We start from the raw sequence: 17,521 nt of genomic DNA, 5'->3' as shown, positions 1-17,521 counted from the left end.
ATGGCGCCAAAAACTTGACCGACCTTTTTTGTAAATCAACAATTACAAGAATTTGATGACGCTACTAGAAGATTTAAATTCCAGCAACGATGCCAAAAACTTGACTGCGACTTTATATATATATGTTTGATTTAATAAAGATGTATAGATATAATATTCAATAATATTAAAGTCAAATTTGTCAACGCAAGTATACGTATCGCTCAAGTAATATAGGACTCTAATGGAGTCCTAGATATCGATCCCACAGGGAGAAATAGAATACTACGGACTAAGATTTAATAAAAAGTAATACTTCAACTACTACGACGTTCAAGTTGTTTATCTGTCATTAATAGGCAATTGAAATAAGTAGATAATTTGGATAATAACTAATTATAGAAAATAATGTTTAATTGTGACATTCAATATATAAGAAAACATCCTTCTCCTTGCCAAGAAATTATAGTGAATGGATAAAATGAATATATTACTCTTTTAGAGATGTTAATGAATATATTAAAACATGAACGTCGTAGTAGTTGAAGTATTTTATTGGTCTACTCTTTTAGAGATGTTAATGAATATATTAAAACATGCGATAAATGTCAGCGAGTAGGAAATATTTCTAGAAGAAATAAAATGCCTCTAAATTACACATTGAAAGTTGAATTTTTTGATGTGTGAGGATCAAATTTTATGGGACCATATATGCCTTCATTTGGAAACTTATATATATTACTTTTTATTGATTATATGTCCAATGGATTGAAGCTGTTGTTGTACCTAAATTTGATGCTCGGAGTGTTTTTAAATTTTTAAATAAAAATATTTTTACAAGATATAGAATGTTGAGAATAATTATTAATGATTGAGGATCTCATTTTAAGAATAAGAGAATAGAAAATTAATTAAAAAATATGATATTATACATAGATTCTCTACTGCTTATTATCATTAGACTAACGATTAAATATTTGAACTTGCTTACATTTCTCTTGAATTCAGGATGATATGAGAAATAGGAAGCGACTATTCTGATGCTGGCTGGGGAAGGAAGTAAGAGCTGCTGAGAGGACTTGATTTGATGAATTTGGTAAATCTTCCTTATGTATTATGTTTAGCTTTTATAGTTAATATATTTTGTGAGGGATTTCTTCTTGAGTTTGTTTGGGCTATTAAGGAATTTAGTTTTAATCTAAAAAAAGCTGGTGAGAATAGATTATTGCAACTCAATGAACTTGAGGAGATTGGAAATGAAGCACATGATAATACAAAAATCTATAAAGAGAAAATGAAAATATGGCATGATTGGAAGATTATTAAGAAGAAGTCTGAACTTATATAAGAAGTTTTATTATATAATACAAGATTAAGATTATTTTCAGGAAAATTGAAATCCAGATAGTTAGGACCATTTAAAGTAATTAAAGTCTATCATTATGGAATTGTTATTAATTAAAGATCCTAAAACTGGAAAGATATTTCAGGTTAATGGGCATCGATTGAAACATTATTATGAAGGACACATACCACAATTTAAAAAAGTTTTAATGTTAAGTCACCATGACGTACTCCCAACTAAACAAATGGAACATCAGACTTACGGCGTTAAACCAAGTGCTTTGTGGGAGGCAACCCATATATAAATCAATATATCTATATATTACTATTTTGTTTAATATGTGTATTTATATATTAGAAAATAATAGTATTTTTAAGTCCTACACAATTATATATATCATACATTAAGAAAAATATTAGTATTAGAGGAAAATTTGAAATCAAATTGAACAAAAAAGTTTGGAAAAAAGTTTTATTACCTTGGGAGCCCATGATTTCTATTGATGGAAAGTATATAAGGAACGGAAATTAAGCATTAGATGTTATTTTAGATCATTCATTACATACTTCAACACCATTGATGCCACCAGCAGTTGAAAGTTCAATGACTTTGGAGAAGAAAATGAAGAAAATAGAAGGAGAACTTTAGAGTATTACGAATGCAATAGGAAATTTTAACTACCTTTTTGATCATGTAGATTGGAGAAAGAAGAACTTTGATCACACTGGGATAATTGAAGCAGGATTGGTGCAGATGTTTGAGAAAAATGGATGGATCGATGAAAACTCGACTGATCAATTCCCGTACAGACCCTTCTACAATTTATATGTCCATTACCAGTCTATGGGAGATATTAGAGGAGGAGAAAACACTGAAATGAGGCAGAATAATTGAAGAAATTAGACTTTGTACTAGTTTAAAATACTTATGTTTTTAATGTAATTGTGTGGATTTGATTTACTTTACTTTGCTTTAGAACTTTATTTGTGTGCATAGTTTTGTGTCAGCATTCTAGTGTTGTGGCTTGATTTTGACGCTGAATTATAATTTAGTTTGCTTTAAGGATGTGGAATTGTGATTAGAAAAACATATTTGTAAAAGTGTATTTTTATATATAAAAGTTAGTTAGGTATTGTTAGTGAAATTTCTTGTTTCTAAATTATTTTAAGATGAAAATTAATGTTCAAAAAGACTAAATAAACTTTGGAGTAAATTGAGAGAAAATTGAAATTATAAAAAATCAAAATATAAATTTTTTGCCCACTGGCGCCGACGGCGCCGACATGGGCACCGACAGCGCCCTCGATCCGAACCGACCCAAACACCCTTAAAACTTGCAATTTGCACAGTAAAACACCATTTTTAACCTTTGAAACACCTTCAACCTCCAATTTTTGCACTTAGGGATTGTTATTGCTCGGATTTGAGGCAATTTTAAGGCAAACAAAGTTTGGATTTCATCTTCTTTAGGTAAGAGCTACATTTTGAACTCAAAATTTTGGATTTTCACCAAGGATTTATCCTACATTACCGAGATCCAAAATTTTGAGATTTGTTTTGGAATATTTTGAGAAAATCCTTCGATGAAGAACTCTTACTTACTAGATTTAAGTTTAAAACATTCCACATTGTGATTCTTTGAATTTTTGGAAATTTATTTTGATTTTATCAAATTTTCATAGATTTACCATGGCACCTAAAATGAGCAAAGGAAAGAGAAAAGTATATTTTGATGATCAAAGGTTTGTCAACTACAAAGCCAACATTTGCTTCAATACTCAACTTACAACTAAAATCGTGATTATGGATCAAGGATTTAAAAATTCGGGCGGAGAAGTTGAAAGATTAATCAATGCTCGACAGTGAGAGAATTTTTTCTAATTTACTACCAAGGCGATTATTGGTGTGGTGATGGAGTTCTATGCCAATTTCAAGGAAACTTCTGAAGACTATTTGTTTGTTTGAGAGAAAATGGTAGAGTTTACTCCAGGAAGATTAATGAATTTTATCAGTTAATTTAATATGTTAGAAGATTTGTAGACCTGCCAATACAAATCGTTTTCTGCTACAAATGAAGCCTTGGATGAGGTTATTTCTTTTCTTACTGATGGAAGAGGAACTTGGAAAGTGAAGAATGGTGTTAAGGTAAACTTTCATCTTTATATGTTAAATGTAGCATCTAAGTTCTGTCACTATTTTATTTTTAGAAGAATGATACCAACAAACCATCATAGTGAGGTAACAAAGGATAGAGCCATCTTGAACTCATGTATCCAGCAGGTTATGAGGATAAATGTAGGCTCAATTATTTATAAGAACACTGGATCTATTGCTTTGGGAGAGACCACTGGTTTAGCTCACCCTGCACTGATCTTCACACAATGTGAATAGGCAGGAGTTGATTATAGAGCAGATGAGGAGAGGATTGAACCTCTAAAACCTATTGGGCCTGCCAATATAAAGACTTATGAATCTCATGTTGGATGGAGATCTGGAAGTCGGACCAGGGATATTCCTTCTACTTTAAGTACTTCTAGTACCCCTACTATTCAGGAACTTATGGAGTAGATGATGATCCAACAGGGAGATATCTTAAGACTGAACATTATAATGGAAAATATGGAGGCCAGACATGCTCACAATGATGATTTGATAAAACAAAAGTTTGAATATGATGTTGCTTATGATGATGTAATGGTCAAATTCATGAAGCGTGATCACTCAGCTCAGTTTCCTACTCACCCTATCTTTACTCCATATCAGTAGCAAAATTTGAATGTGAAAGAAAAAGAAGAAGAAGACAATGGTTGGTGATATGTTTTTTTTTATTTTTGTTTATTTTTATGTTTAGTTGTACTTTATTGTTAAAAATGTTTGTTTGTGGACTGTGATACTTTATTCTTGTTGTATGTTGTATTGTGTACTGTAGATTTGTGAAACTGCTGGAAGTTAAAAGTTTTTAGTACTTTGTTGGATGTATTTGTAGTTAACTCTTTCTGAGCAAATTTTTATATGTATTATGTGTTATTTAATGTTTTAAGTCTTGTAGTTTTCATAATAGCACCTGCAATATTTCAGAGTTAAGTTTCAAATCAGAACTTTCAACAAGTATGTCTTTTCTTTATATATTAAATGTTTTCTTTCACCCCTTATTTTTTAAGTTTTTCATTTAAAATCTTTTAAAACTTTAAATTTGGGGGGAAAGAAAAATTCCTTTTTAAAAGAAAAGAGACTTAATTTTATTTGCCTAAATTAGTTATATTTTCAAATTATTTTTAAAAAATTTAACATGCCCTTTGGCATTAGAGGGTAACTTCAGATAACTATATTTATGTTTCTAAATATATAGTAAACTTAAGTAAAAATTTTTAAATAATAAAGGTTAATTTTAGTGATTAAGATATTTGGTATGATAGAATAAGACTATGTTTTTCTATTTTAAGTAAAGGAATTTGTATTTTTGAAGTATTAAAAATCTTAGAAATTCATGTAAGAAGAAAAGATTAAAATTTTATGAAAATCTTTAAAGCTAATATAAATTTATATAGTGAGGGAATGTGAAAAGTTTTTAATTTTAAGAAGAGGATAGTGAAGTTTAAAATCATTAAAGGCTATCCAGATATAGTAATCCTCACATAAAAAAGAAGAAGAAGAAAAGAAAAAGGATTAAAAATGATCTTGAAAAGAAAAAAAAAAAGAAAAGAAAGAGAGGAAAAAAAGATTGAAAATGATCCTAAAAAGAAAAAGAAAAGAAAAGAAAAGAAGAAAGATGTGAGAAGAAGCTTGAAGAGATGCTCAATTAAAAATTATCTTCACTTGAATCAACTTAAAGAAGAAGACTTGACTACGTTTTCTAAACTTATATTTTAGTTTTAGTATATTTATTAGTAAAGTTTTATGAAGTTCTTTTTCATATGGATACTCTAAGTGGCTTTAATGTAAATAATTTGCAATTTTCCTTGAAAAGAATGGAGAACAAAAAATCTTAGACTTGACTGCTAGATATTCTTATATCTTTAGTATTTATTGGAGTTATTTTGAATTCTTCTTAAGTGATGCTATCATATTGAGTGAACTAAGATATGAAAATCTAGAGGTTAAAATCTTTACCATAAGTCATATTTTTATGTAGTAAAAGGGTTACCTGATGACAAGTAACATTTACGTTTGGGAGATTTTGATACACCAAAAATATATGCATTTTTAAACTCATATTTTATACTCATTTTTTGTGATATTGCACTTTAATGGAAGGTATTTTTTATGTTTTATTGTAGGTTGTTGATTTTTAGGACTTGGAGCAAAAAAGGAAGTAAAAAAGGATGAAATTTGGAGTAAAAAGGATGAAATTTGGAGTCAAAATGGAGAATTGGAAAAATTGTTCAGCACCGACGGCGTCGTTTGACATAGAAGGTGGATTAAATTAAATAGCCTTTGGCGCTAACGACGCCAAAATGGGCACTGATGGCGCCAGTGTCGGTGCATGCCCTGTTTCTAGAAAATTCGATGAATTTGGATGCTTTTTGAAAAGTTTTTGGATGCACTTATTGGTGAACCGACCCTAGACTCTATTTAGGGTCGAAATTTGATCAGAAAAGTGCCCTCCCCCCCCCCACAAGTTCCCCCCCCCCCCCCTCGCACCATTTCACATTTTTCCACTCACTCAGTTTTCCTCTGTGCACACCTACATTCCACGCCATTCCAGGCCATTAGTTAGTCATTGTCCTTAAGGTTTTGAGTTTTTGTGGTCAGTTCAAGTGTGAATTCTTCTCTAAGAAGTGTTAGAGAGGAAGAGAAGTGAGAGATTTCTTTTTCCTACATTTCCTAAGAGTGGCTACAAGGTATCTGCTTTAAGAAAGAGTTTCAGATAAGTGTTGTTTGTTTATTATTCTTGTATGAACTTTCTTTTATATATGAAATTTGTGTTTTGTTGTATCCTCTTCATGAAGTTTGAGTAGTTTCCTTTATCTTTCTTTCTACTCTGAGATATGGGAGATATGGTGAAATGAAGAGATATATAGTGAAATGAAGAGATAATTTGGAAGTGCCACTTTAAACTATAAAAATAAATTGTGATGGTTTTTCAACTCTGTTCTTAATTTACTTTTCTATCTGACCAATTGAATTATTAAAATATGTTGTGAAACATATGATCCGAGAAATGTTGTATGAGTTCTACAATAGAGTGAAAATCATATTTAAATCCATGAAGGAGTATTCGTTCATGGAATTAAATGCAAATAAATAGAGAAATATACTTTGTTGGGTGTAGAATTGAAGATAATTTTAGAGTAACAGACTAAAAATCCGCAATTCGATTTTAGTGTTTAAAAAATAAAGCGAGAGTTAGCCTTCAGGGGAAGGGAAGTGCGAGCTCTGGAGTGGGAGCCAGTATCCTTCTAGCTTAGCCACGGATTTAGGGACTAAACCTAAGATTAGCCAATGATTTTCTATAACACTGAATCAGGGTAGAGAATTAAACTTACTGATATTTGGTACAATACAAATTTAAACCATTTTTCTAATCTCATTTCACCAAAAAGTTCATTGTAGTGGGAAGATAATTTTTCATATAAGAAAACTTCATCACATAAACATAGTTTAGTAGTTACTACTTGCAAACTCTGTATTTAAGTTTTGCTAGTAATTAATAATTTATTTTTGTTGGTATCTTACACATTCGTAATTAGTGACAGTAATTTCGTTTGATTTCTGTGAATTTCATAGTTAATTTATCATTTCAAATTTAAACCTTCCCCGTTGGATCGATATTTGGGACTTAAACAGAAAGTCTTACATTACTTGATAACAATACGTATACTTGCGTAAAATCTCAATCTTAAATGTTTAACGTTATTATTACTAAAATACCACATCAAAATTTTGGCACCATTGTAAAACATAGTCAACTTTATAAATTTTACACATCCATATTCAACCGGGATGAAGCACCTCATCCAGGGGTCGACAATCGGTAGCCATACCTAAGTGGCCAACTGCTTAACTCAAGACGACCAAGCGAAGATTCAGACGACTGAAGGATAGTTAAAGCCGATTGACTGCCCCGACTTAACATAGCATACCAAATAGACAATATTGACCCAAGGATTACCGATTTGAACCGATCAAATTATAGGGTGGTTGAGCCATGGACTCATTTATCTTATATCTGAAATATCTTGTAACGCCTCCCTAAAAATTAGCGGCAAGCATATAATTGTACATTTGATACATCATTTTCCTATAAATAGATGGTCACTTTTACGTTAAAAAGAGCTCTTTGGTTTGATGTAAAATAGTTGTATACTGAAAATAATTAGAGGAATTTTGACTTTTTCTTGTTTGGTTATTATTGAACTAAAAGTAAAATGAAAACAAGGCAAAATTTATATTTTCTCAAATAGTTAAAAAATCATGCATTGAAAATACTATGAAAATAGAATCCACGCTACACTTCCCCTTTGGTTCATGCGAAAGACCTCATTTATTTCATTTGTGATATTCCCTCCCAATATTGTCTCGTGAGGAAAAAATATTAGGTCCAGACCCAAGCTACGTCCGGGTAACGAACACGATGCACGGGTGACATGGGAGATTTTTTTTCTTTTTTTTTCTTACAATAGGTCTCACATGATTTGTGCATCGTGTCTGTCCGAACATCTCACATGATCTGTGTATCGCGTCTGTTATCTCAATATTTTTTCCTAGAGTGCTTTCTGAGCCTTCTCTGCTTCCCCTCCCTCCCGTCGCTGGCTGCGGCCGGTGTCCATATCTGCATTTACTAGTTTGTTTTTTTTAATTTTTTTGTTCATAGAAATAAGAACTTTGGGGAACCTCAGAAGCAGGGGGCGTGTGTTGCGACGGGACGACCATTTTCTAATTCTTCTTCTTCTTCGTACTTTCTGTCGTCGATTAGATGGTCTAGAAGCGTGGCGGAGACGACGCCGTTGTTAGGGGGAGCGATTATTGCGTGCGGAGAGCGCGCACAGATCGGAGAACGCACGAAGCTCTGAGGGGCACTCGTCTACTACATCTTCCAAGTATCCCGTTGAAGCCTCCGCAGACATGGGAGAATATTATGTACTCTATAATAACAAGAAAAACAAGTAATTTGGTTCCACAATTTGTTAATTAGATTAGACGGAACGAGTTCTTTTAGCCATCTTCATCATCTTTTTGGACCAAAAGATTGAAAAAAAATTCTAAATGATTTCTATTTGTTGTAGACTTGAACAGCCCTTTCTTTGCGCCGCATATCAGTATAACATTTTGAATTTACTCATCTGGATAAAATATTTTTAGCTTCCTATTGTTGAACCAAGTGTGTCAGCTTTAAACCAAAAAATGAGTTATTTTCTCTTACCTTAAAAGAAAAATAAATGGCTTTTTTTCGTGTTTCTACAGAAGTGAAATGTTATAAAAATAGTTGATAAGTATTGGGTGGGGGAAATTACAATATCTTTATATTTATCTAAGCTTTGAAATAATTTTTTATATAAACTCATTTAGGGTCTGTTTGGGGCATCTGTTGATAATTTATAATTAGATAAGCTGATTATTATGATAACTTATCTGCAAATTATCAGAATAAGTTGACTTGCTGTTTGGGGCAGCTTATTCAGAACAACTTACTGAAAGTTGTAGTTGGATAGATGATCATTCTGCCTCTGTTTGGTTAATCCGTTTCATAAGACCCTGTTTAGGTGCGCATTTTGACTTGATTCATCCAATCAAAGCCAACTTATATGCAAATTACTATATTCAAAGATAAGATTCTAGCATTAATTGATCATTTGAAATCTTTCAAACAATTTTATCATTGAAAATTGACCAATGGACTTGGGAAACTTTACACTGGTTAGTAGACGAAGACTCCAATCTCATTGCCTGTTGTCAATTTATGACCCTTATAATATGAATGCCATAGCTAAAAATTTATACAGCAAACAATATACAAGACATAAAAGAGAATTACTATTATGTAAATTAGCTTTTCTCCTGATATGTTTTTATATAAGTAAAAAATATAGGCTCAGATGGTTCTCCAATAAAACTCTCTAATCCATTTCATATCACCCCTAGAATTTCTTATAAAGCAGAAAATAATTACTGTCAAGCAAACTTCGATCCTCACCTGGAGCTGGGAGGGATGGGAGGTGACGGAGAGGAAAGGGGGGTTCGATGGAGATGAAGAGAGAAGCGGAAGGTATGCTGCCGGAAGAGCTGGGTGATGCGGTGAGAGGACGATCTGAAGACAGAGTTGAGTTTTGCCGGAGGAAGCTTCACCGAAGAGCTCGGTGACGAAGCCGAAGGAGATGCTGAAGTGGAATCGCATGTCCGCCCTACGCCTCTGCAGTATAGGGGAATCGCATCTCCGCTAGAGCCGGCTTTGATGGGACGGCTTGGGAGAAAAATCGAGGGGCTGGAGAGAAATTGATCTCCTCTAACCTGGATGGCTTACCTGGATGGCTTCGGCTTCGATCTCGCGAGAGAAGGGTGAGAGATCGGAGAGGAAAAGCGAAGCGCACGGCGGGGACGAGATTGATTGAGGGGCTGGAGGTAATACACTCTAACGTAACGCGGAAAGTAGGGGTCGAAGGGCGTTCGCAAATAATGAAGGAACGACGTGAAATGACGTTCAAAGATATGAAATCACTAAGAGATACGTGCGAAACAAACATAAGGGAGGGATTTCCAAAACGCCCACCGCACCCATAAGCTGCCCCAAACGAGGTCTTAATCATGTATTTGCATGTATTATAGAGATGGATGAACGAATAGAAGACAATAAAGAAGCGCTGTTCGATTTCGATAGTTTGCCAGATTATAACAGACAATATCATTCAATTATTCATGCACTTGTTACTACCACAATGAGTAGTATATACTTATTATTAGCCGAGACGAGAAGTTAAAGAAAAAATTATAATCTTGACAGAGATATCCAATGTCAAATATATCTCTTTAGATTATATCTTGGTTCTGATTATGATTGTCTACATATTGCGGGAATGAGAAAAGAACATTTTTTCAAGTTGTGCAATCTACTGTGAACAAGAAGACAACTTATCAATATAATTTATGTGCGCATAGAATAACAAGTTGTTATGTTTACATACACTTGGTCACAGTGTTCGTAATCGAGCATACAATTCAACTTTAAAAAATCAGAAGAAAGTATTAGTTAGTACTTCAACAAATGTCTTATATGTGATGGAGAAATGTGAGATAAAATGATTAAATTCCTATTCCTCCAAACTCTGTATAAAATACAAGCACATTTTAGATTTATGTTACCTTTTAAGGTATATTCACAAAAAACACTTCATGTTATATATATATATATATATATTTGTTTTTTTCTAAAATAATTACGTGACTAGGATTGTGTTGACGCTATAGACAGTACACATTAAGGCTAGAGTACCAAAGAAATATGAATCTTCCTTCAAAGGAAGAAAACCATATCCAAGTGAAAATGTGCTAGCAGTAGTGGACTTCGACTTAAGGTTTACATATGTTTTAGCAGGTTGGAAAGGTTCAGCCCATGATACAACCGTCCTTAGAAATGCATTAGAATGCCCTGATAGTTTACATGTTCCTGAAGGTATATCAATTAGGTTTATATTAAATATCATAAATAGTTATATTTGTTAATAATATAAATTATAATTATTACAGGTAAATACTACTTAGCTGATGGTGATTACTCAACCAAAAAATATTTTATTTCTCCATATCGTGCAACAAGATATCACTTAATAAAGTGTAATGACATTACACCAACAAATTACAACGAGTTATTCAATCTTCGAAACTCATTTCTACGCAAAGTTGTGGAGTGTGCTTTTGGTTCATTGAAGAACCAATTTGTAATTTTAAAGAGCAAGCTATATTTTCCATTAGAAAGCCAAGTTAACATTGTAGTTGTCTTTTGCATATTACATAGCTGGTTGCTCATCGATGGCGTGGATAATTTTATTATCTTAGAAGATGATTGGGTCAAATGAGGTCGTGCTAGAAGAAGATATGAACATGTTTTATATGACTCTCAAGGGTGGCTAGAAAAGAGAAATCAAGTATTTGCTGCCATGTGGAATCACATGAATAATATTAGCCATTAGCTGAAATGTTATTTAACTTTTCTTTTTTGAATTATTATTGTCTCATTTTTGGATTTTGACAGTTTTAAATTTCAAAAAATATTTTCTTTTTTATAAAGAGATTTGTTCGTGTACATTCATTATATGTTTTATTTGCAAGTGACAAACTTTTTTTTTTGAAACAATATATCTAGAATTTATTGTGGCACTTTAAATACTCTTTACATATTTTTAGTTATGTATTTCTAGCATGTTGTTTATTATTGACATAAATTATGGATACACAACAATCAACCACTCTAGCTGCTTCAAAGCACAAGAAAAGAAAAAGTTTCATGTGTAACTTAAAGCCTGAGTGGGTCACCAATTTGTTACAAATTATGGCTGAATATGTTGATTTGAATAGGCAAAAGACCCAAGGTTTTAACGAGTCTGTTTACCGAAGTGCAACACAAAAGCTAAAAGAGAAACTTGGAATTGAAGTTACAGAGGAACAATGTAAGAACTAAATTAGACAGAAAAGAACTTTATGGATTCGTATTTCAGAACTAAAGAAAAAAATTGACATGTCTTCGGATGAAAATAAAAAAAAATATATTTTAATAGGGCGTGATGAAAAAATATTTGTAAAACTAGAGCTATAAATAGACATATATTTATGCTTTCATGTACCACCAAACTTATTTAAGATTATAAAAGTTAGATGTGGAATTACAATTTTGTATATCCAAATTTATACTGCTTTTAATTATCTTTTAGACTTCTAATGTTAAATGTTTACATTACATAATTGCAGGGATTGTGTGAAATTTTTTAGTGCCTTTTTTTAAGAAAGTGTTTGCCAATTATTTTCTTTTCTTTTTTGACTTCACATATTTGTTACATGACAAAGACAAGCCTTAATTTTGCAATTTGCTCCCATAACAATGTTAAAGAGGGAGCAACAATATTTATTATAATTTTCTCAATGAAAAATATCGAGGAGATTACAAATCTAACACATAATGTTGTTGTTCCAATAATTCTTAATGTTCATTTATGTATTATAGCGGCTCAAACTCAATAATCCTAAATGTTTAATTTGAAAGATTATTTATCAAATATGTGTCAAAATTCATGCTTGATGATAAAAATTAATTGATAGCACGCCAACGTGCACATGCATTTTATAACAATTTTTTAAATAAATATAAGAATTAATTTATTTGTTTTTTACTTTACAGAGCATTTTGAATACATTATTTTTTATTTTACTTTACATGCGTATAATCGAACTGAAAAAAATAATTTCCATGTGTTTACAACATAGACAACCAAACAACCTACTATTAAATAAGACACTGCAATTATAATACAATATATTCTCATTTGCTCGGCATTTTTTTAAAGACAAACAAACAATTCTCAAGAGAACCAATTTATTACTGAGCACTCTCTTATTCTTTATCACTTTTCTCTTTAGTTTGCGTTTTATTTCTTCGGTGTGATTCACAACATAGAACCGGATTCAACACCCATATTCTTAAATTTATTTATATTCTCAGTGATTTAGTCATAGCAAGCACAAAATTTTAGGTTTAAAGTTTTTTTATTCTTAGTAGATATTGTATTGGTAAATATGATGAAATGTATGCAATGCTCCATTGGTTGGAATGCAAACTCAAATTATTTTCGTTTTATTTTTTCCATTCAAGGGAAGGAGGTTATTAGCCATAATATTTAAACTTCAATCATATATTCAAAATTAATCATGAATAAAATTTATTAAACTACAATTATTTAGCTCTCGATCAAGGACATCAAATAACTTTGAAATAAAGGATTCAAATAATGACATTTAACTATGATTTTTTAATCAGAACTTTAATTTTCAATCAGAAAAAATGAATGGGTAATGATTTACTAAAAATACATCACTAATTCTTTTTAGTATCATTTTAGATTCAGAAAGCAAAGGATATATACACCGCCTAACTATAGGAACATAGCGTGAGAAATTTGCAGCCACATAAATCACCCGTAGCAGGAGATGTTTAGCGCTGCAATTTAGTCCCACATCTTCTAATTTACTGAATCAGATCCCACCTTTTCATATTTAAAAGGAAATCCAAAGCCTTTGTTCCATACTTACCTGGACAGGGTCTACGGGTGATCAAGAATGCCTGTGGCCTAGATCAATGACCATCATTGCACTTAGATGGGGTGTTGGTCTACCATCTACCTAAATGGTAGAGTGGATGTCATAATTTGTGGTAGTGGGGTTCGCGTTCGCGCGGCCCCTATCAATTCTAATAAAATTTTTTAATTTATTATTATTAAATATAGTTATTTTTAAAATTATAGTAAATTAGTTAAAATTTGACTAAATTACTATAAATGTTATTTCAGTGCTTATCAATGAAATAAACCAAATTTCTTGATAAAAATGTATTTAGCATTTAATAGTTAATATTTTGTATGATATTGAAATTTTGAGTATTATAATAAAAAATTTGAAAATTTAAATGTCTTATATCTAAATACATAGCAATTGTGAGAAATATCTATGTTGTGTTTTGTGATGTCTCATTTAGGCTTTGTTTGGCGTAGCTGCAGCTTTTCAGCTGCAGCTGTGCTGCCCAAGAAAACTGTTGTCAGGAAGCTGATGCGGCAAAACTGACTGCCTGTTTGTTGCAGCTGTTTGAAAAAAATAGTTTAAAACAAAATTATGACAACCACATATTTGATATTCAAAAGCAAGAAAATTATTTCAAAATAGAATAAAAGTTCAGATACACAAATCAGTTAACAGTGAGCAACGAAAGTGCTAAAAATTTTTGTTTGGAATAGTTACATATATGCCACATATTCTTATGTATTTACACATAATCTTACATATATATATATATATATATATATATATTAGAAAGGGAATTGATTTCTGCGAATGATTGAATGAATAAACTATACTTAAGAATATTCTTAAGTATAGTTTATTCATTCAATCTCTCGCAGAACCCCACTTGTTGGTTGGCATCTGCGAGTCAATTGTAAGTCTTCTCGGATCGAGAGTTCGAATTCCCTCTAGATGACTGTGCGCTCTATGGAGGTGCTACTCGAATTCTAGGCACATTAGGGATGACCAGGGCTCGACTAATAGCTGTAGGCCATTCTAACTAGCAGTTCTTAAAAGACCAAACTTTGCACGATCGAAAATGTTCGGCCTGAAGCCCGTTGTTCTCACAGACACCATAGGCATTACAAGCACTGAAGGTGCATCAATTGATTCTTCACTTAGACCAACTAATAAAGAGCATGTAGCCTGCAAGAGGATAAAAGCTGTGGAAACTGAAAAAAATTGATCTTGGTAAATAATTATAGTTCCATTTCTAAAGAAAACACACCTTTGCTTTTGCAAAGAAAGTCCTTGCATTCTCCAAAATTGCAAGTGTGGATGATTTAAATAAACTTGTTTCAGTCTCCTGTGTTAATGTGGATGAACTACCGCTGAGAAAAAAAGCATTTGTGTTACTAAAAGAAGACCATTTTAGACAAAAAAATTTGGCAAAAAAGGAAAAAAAAAAGAACATTTTGATTTGTGTCTGAAACATCTAATATATACTAAAACAAACACAAGAAGAAGAAGAGCAACCACCCGTTTACATCAAGTGCAATACTTTGAGAAGATCAAGAAATTAAAGAATAAGAATCTTTCATTTCGTCACCTTGAAGAACTAGTGAGAATTAAGCAGAATAAAAGCATAGAAATAAGATTGAAAAATCCTCGATTGCCGCCTTTAACATCGTCCGGACGCCAACAAGGTAATGCCTATGAATACAACAAAAGCAGGAGTATGTGAACAAGCTATGAAAATGATAATTGCTGCTCATGGGCAGCCTAGGCATGTTAGATTTGGAAAATAACAAACTAACCAGTCAAAATGACTCCAGGAAAAGCTAGTTTACAAAAGATAAGAAAGATGTCTTAAAAACATAAATTTTGAAATTCCCACTAAATGAACCACTTACAGTGACTTTGCAAATAAAACTGGGCAGGATCCGATTGCACCGGACATAATGACATAGGAAAAGGGCAATATCATGCTCCAATAAGGGTTAAAATCATTCCCATACACTGAGAGAGGCTGCTCCTTTCCTAGAAGTTTCATAAATCATTCTTAGTTAGAATTAAGACCAGAAAAAACCAAACAGAACCTCAATACAACAAACAAACAACACATCACCTGTACATATAGTGATTTATTATTACCACCACAATCAGCATCAGACAAAAAATAAGAAAAACAAGATTGCTATACTTCTATGCTAGTTGCCCTGGAGTGTAAACTGGCAAAAATTAAAGCCATCTGGCAATCTGTTGATAAGTTTATCATTAATAATAGAAATTACATGCAAAATACCTGAATTGTGTATCACTGAAATTATTTTCAGCTTAAAAGAAATAACATTCAATCACTATTTAAAAAAAACCTAAAAGGAGAAGGCTCGGGCAGAGCAGAGGCAATCGGGTTGGGCTTAACAGGAAAGTTTTCGGACTTGTTAAAGGTTCACGAGTTCTGATGAATTCTTTCTAATAGGTACGCATTCGACAGGGGCGAAGTCAGGATTAATCGTAGGCTTCGGTTATCTGCGGTAAAAGAAGAGAGGATGTATGCTGCGGCTATCACAAGTGTAGAAATGGGTGATTAATCGCGCGGCTGCGGCTTAAGAGGCGCCACAAAGAGGAAGACGAGCGAGAATGCTTCGGCCAGGAGTAGACCTTCTCTCAAGGAGCATTGAGGAGTCGATCTTATCTTACGCATTTTCACCCGGAATCAAAGCCACTGTGAGAAGAGTTGAAAACAATCGAAAAAGGGGGCTACGATTACCTGGTTGTCGAGGAAGAAAAGGCGCAGGGCTTCGGTAGAAGACTCGGGAACACCAGGCGGTTTGAGAGCGTTCGCGATGCAAAAGAGCGGGGCAATAGGTAATATTAGCGGGGAACGCGGGGCAGCGAAGTCCATCCCGCAGCCCGCATTCTGCCGACTTCAGAGGTGTGCGGCTGCGAAGTTGAATTTTTATTTGGTACTTGCATCCCACGAACCCTTACATGCGGTACCGAATAAAAATTCGCCACGTGGAATGCGATTCCACGTAGCTTTATAGCTTAAAAATAATTTTTTTGATGTATTCCGACCCGACCCGATACTCCTTTTTGATAAAAAATTAATGCATAAGGCCATTTCCCGATTATAGCCAGGTTTAATTTCGCACTTTAGGGTTTGGAGCTGCCGAAAAAGACTGCTATGCCGACAACGAGAACGACAACCGCAGCCAGATCTGTGTGAGTTTAGCTTCTTGTACAGGATCTGTACAAATCCTCTCTGCTTCTCCATTATGTAGTTTGTTGATCTGTGCGAGTTTTTTACAATCCAGATCTTAGGTATACCGTAGGTTTAATAAGTTTTATTTTTTATTTAGAATTTTTATTGCATTCTTCTGGGTTTATGAGAGGTTAGTTTTATTGGAATTTGTTTCTGTGCTTGTGTTTAACAATCCAGATCTTGGTAGTATTCTCGTGTATTATGATATTTATATGATTTAGGGTTGTGTTGTGCTGTGCAGAGACTTTTTTTGCTGCGGCTTTAAGGTTTTATCGTTGTGTTATTATGGTGTTATTGTCTTTTCGGTATTATCTTAGCAGTATTCCGGTGTTATTTTTTTAACGAAGGATGTTAGTGTTATTATGGGGTTATTGCTGTATTGTTATGGTTTTATTGTTGTGTTATTGTACTATTGAAGAGAGTTTTATTATCATGTGATTATGGTGTCACTATCCTTCCTATTGGTGTTATTGTGGGGTAATGATTTATAGTGTTAACTGGTATTAGCATTGCGGTATTCTCGTGTTAGTTTTATTAACGATTGATGTTGGTGTTATTATTGGGTTATTGTGGTATTATTATGGTTGTATTGTTGTGTTATTGTATCGTTTAAGAGAGTTTTATTGCTGCGGCTTTATGGGTTTATTATCGTGTGATTATGGTGTTATTGTCTTTGCTGTTTTAGTAGACGCACTTATCTTACTATTGGCTTATTTGTTTTTCTATAACTT

General features: G+C 32.8%; 1 long non-coding RNA gene across 1 annotated transcript; it reads right to left on the bottom strand.

Annotated features, from left to right (window-relative positions):
- Positions 1 to 14,420: 14,420 nt before the first annotated feature.
- Positions 14,421 to 16,474, bottom strand: LOC110035564. Its single transcript, XR_002295155.1, has 5 exons — positions 16,296 to 16,474; positions 15,436 to 15,562; positions 15,132 to 15,235; positions 14,811 to 14,913; positions 14,421 to 14,728 (listed from the first exon to the last, which is right to left on the bottom strand). It is a non-coding gene; the product is annotated as an uncharacterized LOC110035564 (long non-coding RNA).
- Positions 16,475 to 17,521: the final 1,047 nt, after the last annotated feature.

Source organism: Phalaenopsis equestris, unplaced genomic scaffold (genome assembly GCF_001263595.1).
Source record: "Phalaenopsis equestris unplaced genomic scaffold, ASM126359v1 Scaffold198186, whole genome shotgun sequence".
In the NCBI taxonomy this organism is placed as follows: Eukaryota; Viridiplantae; Streptophyta; class Magnoliopsida; order Asparagales; family Orchidaceae; genus Phalaenopsis; species Phalaenopsis equestris.
Note: the sequence above shows the minus strand (reverse complement) of the source record. Positions and strands in the feature narration are given on the sequence as shown.